Here is a 9,831-nt window from a genome sequence, read left to right on the forward strand (position 1 = left end):
TAGTTCTCTTTGTCAAAAAAAAAAAAAAAAAAAAAGGCAACCTTAATAATCGCCCTCCTTGATAAAAAAAAGGACGACGAATTGTACGTAAAAATTTGTCTTCTTTGGCTCCTTTCTCGCACAAATAACAAAGACGAATACTCAGTAAAACCCAACGGAGTAAGACAAACCCAAAAATATAAAATTGTACGAGTAAAATCTTTCTCTCTCCTCACGATATGAGCATTCATACTTCGTATTCTCCATTGAAGCGGATTTTGAGCTTTCTTCTCCATTGAAGCGATTTTCGAGCTTTCTTCTCCATTGAAGCAGCTTCTGAGCTTTGTCCTCCAATTGAAGTAGCTCCTCCAGGTAGTATTTCTTAAATTATCAAATATATAAATTTCAAAATCTAGGGTTTACCACTTGTTAATTTGTTTGAATTTTTATAAATTGTTGTTAGGATTCGAAATTTGTTGCAAATTATGCGAAATTTATGTAGTTAAGCTTTCGATTGTCGTGATTGCAGCGAGTTCTGAGCTTTCTCCTCCATTGAAGCAGCCTCTGAGCTTTTTCCTCTGCTGAAGCAATTTCCTCTATTGAAGCACCTTCTTAGGTAATGTGTTAAATTATCAAATTTCAATTTCACAATCTAGGATTTACTGCTAATTAATTGTCTCATTATATTTAATTTAGGGTTTGAAGCACAATTAGTTTGGTTCACTGCTCAAATTCCTTAGTCAAGTCGCTAAATTCTGGTATTATTTGAATAATTTGTTGTTTTTTTAATTAGTTGTTTATATTTTTCATTATACATGTCTATAATCTGAGATTTGTTCAGCTGCATTATTTTTTATTTTTTTTTTTTATAATTGTGAATCTGCTTTTATCAAAAAAATTGGTTATGAATGACCAATTTTCTATCAGTTTGGTTGACTTTAACAATTCAAATTTTAAGCAGCATATTTCTTGTTAATATTGGTCTTGGAATTTGAAAATTGATGTGTGTAATTGCAATTTCTGAACTGGCTAAAGTATTATATGTTCAACTGCTCTAGAGTCGTTGAGTAGCATACTGATGAGATAGCTGCCCTTGAGACTTGGGACAATGGCAAGCCATATGATCAAGCTGCTAAAGCCGAATTACCAATGTGTGTTGGTCTAATGAGATATTACGCAGGTGAGTGTTGAAACAGGCTAAGGTGTTAGCATTGCCTCTTTTTTTTTTTTTTATTTCACGAAGGTCTAATTCACCAATGTGTGTTTATCTAATGAGATGAAGTGTCTTTAGTTTTTGTGGAATTTCCCATTGAATTTCCCTATATTCATGTTTGTGTGGAAGGTTGTGCCTACCTTAGCATGCAGGTATACAATTGTTTTGAAGAGTGCAGAACAAACACCATTAACTGCAATCTATGCCGCAAAGCTACTCCAAGGTGCCTGCTAAAGATGTTGAGGCTCTGAAATCTCCTTTGATGGGGCTTTTCGAAAAAAGGCGTGCTAGAAAGTTCTTCATTTACGTGCAAGATTATTTGATTACTGCAAGAGTTCATAATATTTCATCTTATTCCTTGATTATTTTAAATTCTGTTCTTTTGTCTATGAAAGTTGTAACTATTAGTCTAAGGAAATGTTAATTAATATGTATATATAGTATTTGTCATGCGCCTTTTCATCTGACTTTACACTGTCTAAGACCTGATGCTATCGTTGAAGAATTTGCTAGGTTATGGCGAATGTTGTATGCTATCTTATTGGTTTTATTGATGTTTATGCAATATGAATGTTTGTTCTGAATATTTATTATCTGTTAACTTTTCTGGGAGTCAGTAACTTTTTCATTGTTGAAAACCTCCTATGCAGGCTATGAGCTGCATGAGCTTGAGTTTTGTTGGACAGATTACTTTGTGGGATAACTTTGAACAGATAACTTTGTAGACATCTATTCTGCAAGACTGCAATACTTGTTGGGCAAGGTCAGATCTGAATTTCTGATGCTTTTGTATGTATTAATAACCTATAGCATTTTTATTTTTTTCTTTCACTATTTACCCTCTTCTGTTAAACTTTCGATTCTTTGATTCCTTCTGAAAATGGAGTAACAACATTACTGGAATAATTCAATTGAAGAGTAAAACTAAATTCTGATGATTAATTGCAGCTCTAATGTGGAAGACAAGTGAAGACAAGTCCAAGGACACTCAAACCATAAATTTCAGCTTCACTAGCGATGGAGTGATAATTATATTGTAGTTGTGCAATATGTTAGCGTAATTATGTTTGTTGTACAAGTAGCATGTTTGTTGTAAAGACCATTCTCTTGCATTGTAATATACTTTTTGCTAATAAATAATGTTGATTACATAATTATATAATTTATTGTATTACTTATTTCTATATTATAATATGCCCTGTACTAGAGAACTATTTTTTTAAAAAAAAAATTAAAAAAAAAAAAATTAACAAACAGGGCGATTTTTTTTTGCTTTGCCCTTCTTGATAACTGACAAAGAGGACGACTAAGGTGTCCTGTTTGAGTTGATTTCATAGGGCGAAAAAACTAGTTGCCCTGCTTGAATCGGTCAAAGAGGGCGAAACATCTAAATTGCCCTGCGAAGCTAATACAACGATGCTAAGAGGGCGACTTCAGGGCGATTTAAAAGTCGCCCTCTTTGATCTTATTTCTTGTAGTGACAAAGGTTTCTTATAGTTTAGAAAGATAGTCGTCCCATGTCCTTAAGAAAACGACCTGACTTGCGTAATTTGAGCCAATTTTGAGTTTATTTTCGGTTTCATTGTATGAAGACAATTTTATAGATGGGATTTTGAGGGAAGCAAAGAATTAAAAATTGATGTATTTCTGCATCTGATTATAGCGAGGAAGAATTAGTTTACACTTGTGAGAAGAAGCATAATTTATAGCATTTCCAATTTGTCAAATTACTATCTCCATATCAATTTATGCTATAATACCACCAGACTGTATCATGTCTTACTCACTTCTGAATCACCCAGCTTATCTTCTGTCCATTATATTTAAAACTTGATTACTCATGTATTATATTTGTTACAACATAAAGGTTATATGTACAGGAAAGTGGTTTACTTTACAATCGATGACAATTTAGAGAATCAATTTTTTTCCCAGGATACAAAGTCACATAAGCAGGTGAACAAAGCATATCGTCATCATCTTAAGGGCAGATAAAATATGGCATGCAAGGGTTGTCCGCATAACATCTCCAAGCAGGAGAGGGTATTTCATGCGAAATATTAGATGATTAAGTATTCGGTATCAATGTGAAACTACTGAGTCTAAATTTTAGGAAGCTTCAAGATAAATCAAAGATACAGGATCTTTTGAGTCCAGCCTCTCCCTTGACTCTTCTATTTATTCATAAATGATAAATCATGCATCATTATATCATTGATCTAATCGGGTCACTTTTAGATCCCATCCTGAATATCATAAGATAATGTTGAGTACTGTGATCTTTGGGCAGTAGAGATCATGTTATATTTTTGTTGATTTAAAGTACCTTTTGTGGCTGTATTGGTGTCACGATATTCTATAATTTCCTATACTGGGAACAGGCTCTCCAGATGGAGCTCTGAAGATGAAGAAACTTCCAAAACTGGTGTCGAAAAGTCTCTAGGAGTCTGATATTTCAGTGCTCGATAGTGAATTTAGAGCTACCCTTGAAGATAAGGTGAGATCGTAAGATGTTTAACAAGCTGCTTATAGTAAACAAGAAGCTATCAACAATTTAATACAAGTGGTTTTATCCCGCAGGTAAATTCGAGCTCAAAATTTATAGTTGACAGCAAGTATTTAAGGTTGACGGTTGACAGTTGATGTAAAGTATAGCTGCAATACATAAACCAGAGGATACACCAGAAATCCACAAAGAAACCTTATGTGCATGCCATGAGATGAGTATTCTTTCCCCTTGAATGGGAATTTTTACTGAAAGAACTGAAGAAGCATTTCTAAGCAATTTTGTACTAGAATAAATAAATATCCTTACTAGAATAGAATTATATAAACTGTAGATCCCTAAGTTTCAATTATTATAGAACTTCCTTTAATCAAAACTTTTTTTTCAGTACGGTGTATAACTGTATACTACAGTTTTTTGTTTTTGTTTTTTTTTTTTTTTTTAAATTTTTTTAGGAAAGTATACTACAGTTCTTAATAGATGATAGATGCATAGTCCTGTGAATCTTTAAATGTAATATTTTCTTATGGTAACACGATTACATGTTTAAATACAATTTTCTGTAATCATCCATATTCTATCATGTTGGACTTTTTGTGCTTAAGTAAGCAATTAATGCAACTAAGTATATATAGATGATATTAATCATAAGTTATACAGAGTAAAATATAAACATTGTTCTCTAATCACTAAAGCCATGATGATCTAAATGCATATTTTAGCAACATTAATCATTTATAGCTTAACATTGTGCAAGAAGCCTAGGGTCATCTATATGAATAATAATATACGTATTTTTTATGCTCAAAATCTTTGTAGGAGTTTTTTGAAATAACCACCCTCAAATCACCCTATATTGAAATAACCATCCTTTTTTTCAAATATTTAAAAAGACCACCCATTAAAAAAAAAAAAAAAAATTAGGATTCACCACCCATTGCATGAGCTTGACCAATTTTCCGTCAAGTGGGCCCAGCTAACAGCTATTTTTTCATTTTATATACTCAGAGCTTCGATTCATTTTCGTCACTTCATTTTTCATTTTCTCAAACCTTGGTTCTCCATTTTGGGTGAATTTCCCCGTCGCATACAACAATTAAACAATTGAGTCAATAATTGAACATATACTTAGCAAAAATTACTCGAACAACAACAACTAGATTGTTACTCATTAATTAGGGCAACTAAGGAAAGATATGGGTTGTTAATCAATTACATGTTTCCCGGCTCCAACTGTTCGAATTAGCTTCGTTGATTTATTCTTGATAGGCTTTCGTTGTTTATTGTGTTGATTTGCAGAAGAATTTAAGAGAATTTAGAGATTTTTTTTAAAATTATTTTTTTAATTTTTTATGACCGTTTATGGTGAAAATGAATTAAGCAAAAAAGATTTGAGGCTCTGAGTGTATAGAATGAAAAAATATAACCTTTAGGTGGGCCTAATTGACGGAAAATTGGTTGGACTCAGGAAATGGGTGGTGAATTCTAACTTTATTTTTGTATAGGGTGGTTATTTTTGAATATTCGAAAAAAAAAATTGTTATTTCAAAATAGGGTGATTTGAGGGGTGATTATTTCCAAAAAAAAAAAAAAAAAACCTTCTTTGTATTTCTTACTAAATAGATAAGTTAATTCATGAGAAATTAGAATAGAACGGATACTCAAGGGAATAACGTCCATAAATACATGATGAACCTACAAACAATGATAATACAATGACCAAAATATAATATTGATAACTTGTGGACCCGCTCAGCTAGTGTAAGACTCCGTTCTCTTTACCTTATTAAATTATTTTTACTGAACTGTTATTTTTACTGATTCTATATTATATTTCTTCTGAACTGAAATTATTTTTTACTGAACTGAAATTATTTTTAGTTAATATATATTTTTTAAAGGTGAAAAGGGCCTAAGTAGAGGTTAGATTAATAACTTTATTAGTTATCAGCTTATCACTTAACTAATAAATTTGGATAATATATTTTTTTTTAAACAAATTTTATGCTGTCATACAATAAACTACCACTACTAGTACAGAAAAAAATAAATAAATAACACATGCTCATGCTCGTAAGATTGAATCAGCAGAGGAGTAGCGATTGTTTTTTATTTATTTTTTTATTTATTTTTTTAAATTTAACAAAGTTTAATTAACATTATGATGAGAACGCAATCTTATGTTAAAAATTAGCAGCCGCATCCACTTTTATTGGGGGGGAGTGAAACTTACATTAAAAAAATCGCCGTTGCCGGGGATCGAACCCGGGTCACCCGCGTGACAGGCGGGAATACTTACCACTATACTACAACGACTTTGTTGATTGACTAATTTATAGTATGTAAACATTTCCTCCATAATATACCTTCTTCCTCTTTCTCTCTCCTCCATTTCCTCTCTTTCTCACTCTTCTGCCAAAAAGATTTCTTCTTTTTTTTTGGGTTTTCGTTCAATTTAATTGGGATTTGAGTAGTTTTTTGGATTAGGGTCAGAATTAATTTAAATTTTAGGGGAAAAATGATGATGACAATGGAATGAACAATGGATGAAAATGTATTGGATGATATAATTAGGAGATTATTAGAAGGTAAAGGAGGAAAACAGGTGCAATTATCTGAAGGTGAGATCCGCCAACTTTGTGTCAACGCTCGTAATATCTTTCTATCTCAGCCTAATCTTCTTCAACTTCGTGCCCCAATTAGGATCTGCGGTAACTTTTCTTTCCTAATTCATATAATTCATTAATTGCAATTTTTAAAGTAGTAAGTTTGAGAAATTGTTTGTTTATTTGGTATGTTGTTTAATATGTCTGAAATGGGATTGGATCAATTTAATTGGATTAATTGGGGTTGTCACGGAAGGGTAATGATGTAGACGGGATTTGATATCCAGTCTAAGTAACAATCAAAACCTACTTGTTCTTGTTTAATTTTCCAAAAACAGAAAAAAAAATTTACAACATTCAAATACAAGTATACAGCTATTTTTTTTTTTTTTATATTTCTTCCAAAAAGTATTTTTTTATAAAAATAATTAAAAAAAATCAGTAGAAGCTTAAAAATTCACTTTAGTATATGAGAGAAAACTAACATTTTATGATAGTCGTTTTTAGGATGACCACGGCAATATCATCATAATTTTTTTTTTTAAAAAAAAGAAAAAGTTAAAGATATATTTTGTATATATCGTCTATTCTCAACACATTATAAAAAAAAACTAAAAGATATATTTTGTATACATCGTATATCCTCAACACAATTTAATTCTGGCTGGGAGGGCTACTTTGGTTCAATCTTCACTCTCTCTGGCTGGGAGGGCTACTTTGGTTCAATCTTCACTCTCTCTGGCTGGGAGGGCTACTTTGGTTCAATCTTCACTTTCGTCTGTACCTTATTATGCAATGCAATCTACGAGAGTTCCTAGAGGTATCTGTGATAAAATTGACAGTAAGTCTAGAAGCTTTCTTTGGGGTAGCTCGGGTGAGAAAAAGAGGATTCACTTGGTGAATTGGGAAACAGTCACTAAACCAAAGAACCAAGGTGGGCTAGGCTTAAATTCTATGAGGCAAGTCAACTCTGCTTTTTTGTGTAAATTGGGATGGCGACTTCTCACAGAGCCACAATCTCTCTGGGCTAGAGTAATGCGTAGCAAATATTGCAAGGGGCGATGCGACTTGGATATGTTTTCTCATAAACAGGATGCTTCGAATACTTGGAGAGGGATAGTGGAAAATTTTGATATCCTCAAAAAGGGTATTAAGTCAGCAGTTGGGAATGGTCTAGCCACGGATTTCTGGTGGCATAGATAAGCTACTAATGACCCATTAATTGAGTACACAGTAGCTAGACCTCCTGATGACATCCTAAATTTTAAGGTGAATCATATGTGGGATGAAAATAGGGGCTGGAAACTGGAGCTATTTGCAGATTATTTGCCAAGTGACGTATTGAAGATCATACAATCTCATGAGTTGATGGTTGATGAGGAATCGATTGATAGTATTTCGTGGAAAGGTACTCCATCGGGGGGTTTTTCTATTAAATCAGCTATCCAAATTATGCGTAATTGGCAAGAGAATGTGGCTGAAGACAAGGCAAGATGGAAGCATATCTGGCACTTAAAAGCTCCACAAAGAATTCGCTTTTTTCTATGGTTGGCTAGCCATGGAAAATTGATGACAAATTCGGCTCGCTTTCTTCGACACTTAACAGGTGACCCAAGATGCTTTGTATGCGGATATGTTGAGGAGAGTGTGAGCCATCTACTGAGAGAATGTCCAACTGCTACGATGATTTGGGCAAAATTTGGTATTAAGTTTGATGCAAAGTGGCAAACGGCTACAACTTGGCAATGGATTGAGGACAATTTGTCTACTAAGGCTGTTGACGGAAATGATGATTGGACTTTGGTCTTTGCTACTACATGCTGGTGGTTGTGGCGTTGGAGGAATGAACGCACCTTTGGTAGAGAGGTTTCCATCCCAATGGACCAAAATACTTTTATCATGGCACGGGTAGGTAAAATCAGGAGAGCTTTTGACAATAATATCATGGGAAATGTGCTGGGAAAGAGGAAGTATAGTGAAGTTCTGGTAAGATGGGAGTTTCCAAGAGAAGGTTGGGTGCGTCTCAAGATGGGGCTTCAAAAGGGAACCCGGGACTAGCTGGGGCAGGGGGTATTATCCGTGGACACCGAGGAGAATTACATGAGATGTTTGCCATGAATTGTGGTATTTGCTCGTGCACCAAAGCTGAACTCTTGGGTGTTATGCGTGGTCTAGCAATTGCTTGGAACGGAGGTCATAGATTGGTGCAAGTTACAGTTGATTCGGAGATCATAGTCCGAATGTTGGTGGATCCTACTCCTCCCAACTCTCCTTTTATTCATTTGATTTGTAAGTGCAAAGCTCTAATCACGCGGAGTGGTTGGAAAGTGACCATTGGACATTGCTATGGGGAGGCTAATCAAGTGGCTGATAGATTAGCTAACATTGGTGTGGTGTCTAACGAGAAACTAATTCTTTTTGAGGCGGTCCCGGAGGACTTTCGTGCCGTTTTTATTGGAGGATTTGGGAGGGGTCACGAGTAGGGCTGGCAAACCCTGACCCGACACGAAAACCCGACCCGAAGTTACTGAGAGAGACCCGAATCCGACCTGAACCAAACCCGAACAACCCAAATTCGACCCGATTTGACCCAAATTTCATATTTCGTAATAATATTAAGTTTTACACTATTTTTAATAGTTTCTAAGCATAACCCGAAATCGACCCGAAATCTGACCCGAACCCGACCCGCTAACCCGAATTGCCACCCCTAGTCACGAGACCAAGGATGGTGCCTTCTAGGGGCAGCTAGCCTACTTGGTGTCGAAGTGTTTTAGTAGTAGTTGTTTTCTTTTGTTTTGCTTTTTGTGTTTTGTTCTTCGTTTTCTGTTGTTTTTTCTCTCTAGTTTGTTCTAGCTTTCTTTTGTATTAGGGGCTTGCCCCTCCTTTGCACCAAAAAAAAAAAAATCTACGTTATCGCTTTTTTAACCAATCTATATCTTGTATATTTTGTACGATTAGGAAGTTAGCAATAAATATATATATATATATATATAGAGAGTCATCATTCAAAAAAAAAAAAAAAAAAGTAAAAATCTAATTATTTCAACGCTCGACAAAACACCCTGATGGAAGAAGGATGGCGTTTAGTTTTGACCTTAGAGTCGGGAGAATCCCTAAAATATACACCTTGGATCTGGGCGCAGAGCCTTGTTCAGCGAATACGTACCTACGCTGTAGTCTATTTTTTCCCGGCTGTGGATTTTCGTATAACTCAGTCTGATATGTGTGATGGTTCGAACCCAAATTGGAACCATGAGTTTTCGTATTGTTTGAGCAAAGATGGGTTGTTTAAGACCCAAACCAGCAAAACTTACATAACAATACAAATATATTGTGCTGCTTTGGGGTTCATGACTAAAGATTGGTTCATTGGCCTCACAAGGTTAGAGGTGAACAAAATCCCTACTGATAAATGTGACTTCCGTCGTCTAGAGTTAATTCGTCTGACCAATGACGGCCGTCGACTGCGGCGCGCAGGGTGGATCAACATCAGGACCAATATCATCCCGGAACCCAATCCCGAA

The 9,831-nt window shown here is 34.7% G+C and overlaps 1 long non-coding RNA gene and 1 other non-coding gene across 3 annotated transcripts; one reads left to right on the forward strand and one right to left on the reverse strand.

The window, feature by feature from the left end:
• The first annotated feature begins 32 nt into the window (after positions 1-32).
• Positions 33-2,354, forward strand: LOC110702751. 2 transcript variants are annotated; one of them, XR_002507576.1, is made up of 6 exons: positions 43-351; positions 509-595; positions 676-737; positions 1,038-1,159; positions 1,843-1,955; positions 2,141-2,354. It is a non-coding gene; the product is annotated as an uncharacterized LOC110702751 (long non-coding RNA). The 2 variants fall into 2 exon arrangements; XR_002507575.1 differs by having other exon boundaries at positions 33-351; positions 1,038-1,955.
• Positions 2,355-5,942: 3,588 nt separating this feature from the next.
• On the reverse strand, positions 5,943-6,014 carry TRNAD-GUC. The gene has a single exon. It is a non-coding gene; the product is annotated as a tRNA-Asp (tRNA).
• Between the last annotated feature and the right edge of the window lie 3,817 nt (positions 6,015-9,831).

This window comes from Chenopodium quinoa, unplaced genomic scaffold (assembly GCF_001683475.1).
Source record: "Chenopodium quinoa cultivar QQ74 unplaced genomic scaffold, ASM168347v1, whole genome shotgun sequence".
Taxonomy (NCBI): domain Eukaryota; kingdom Viridiplantae; phylum Streptophyta; class Magnoliopsida; order Caryophyllales; family Amaranthaceae; genus Chenopodium; species Chenopodium quinoa.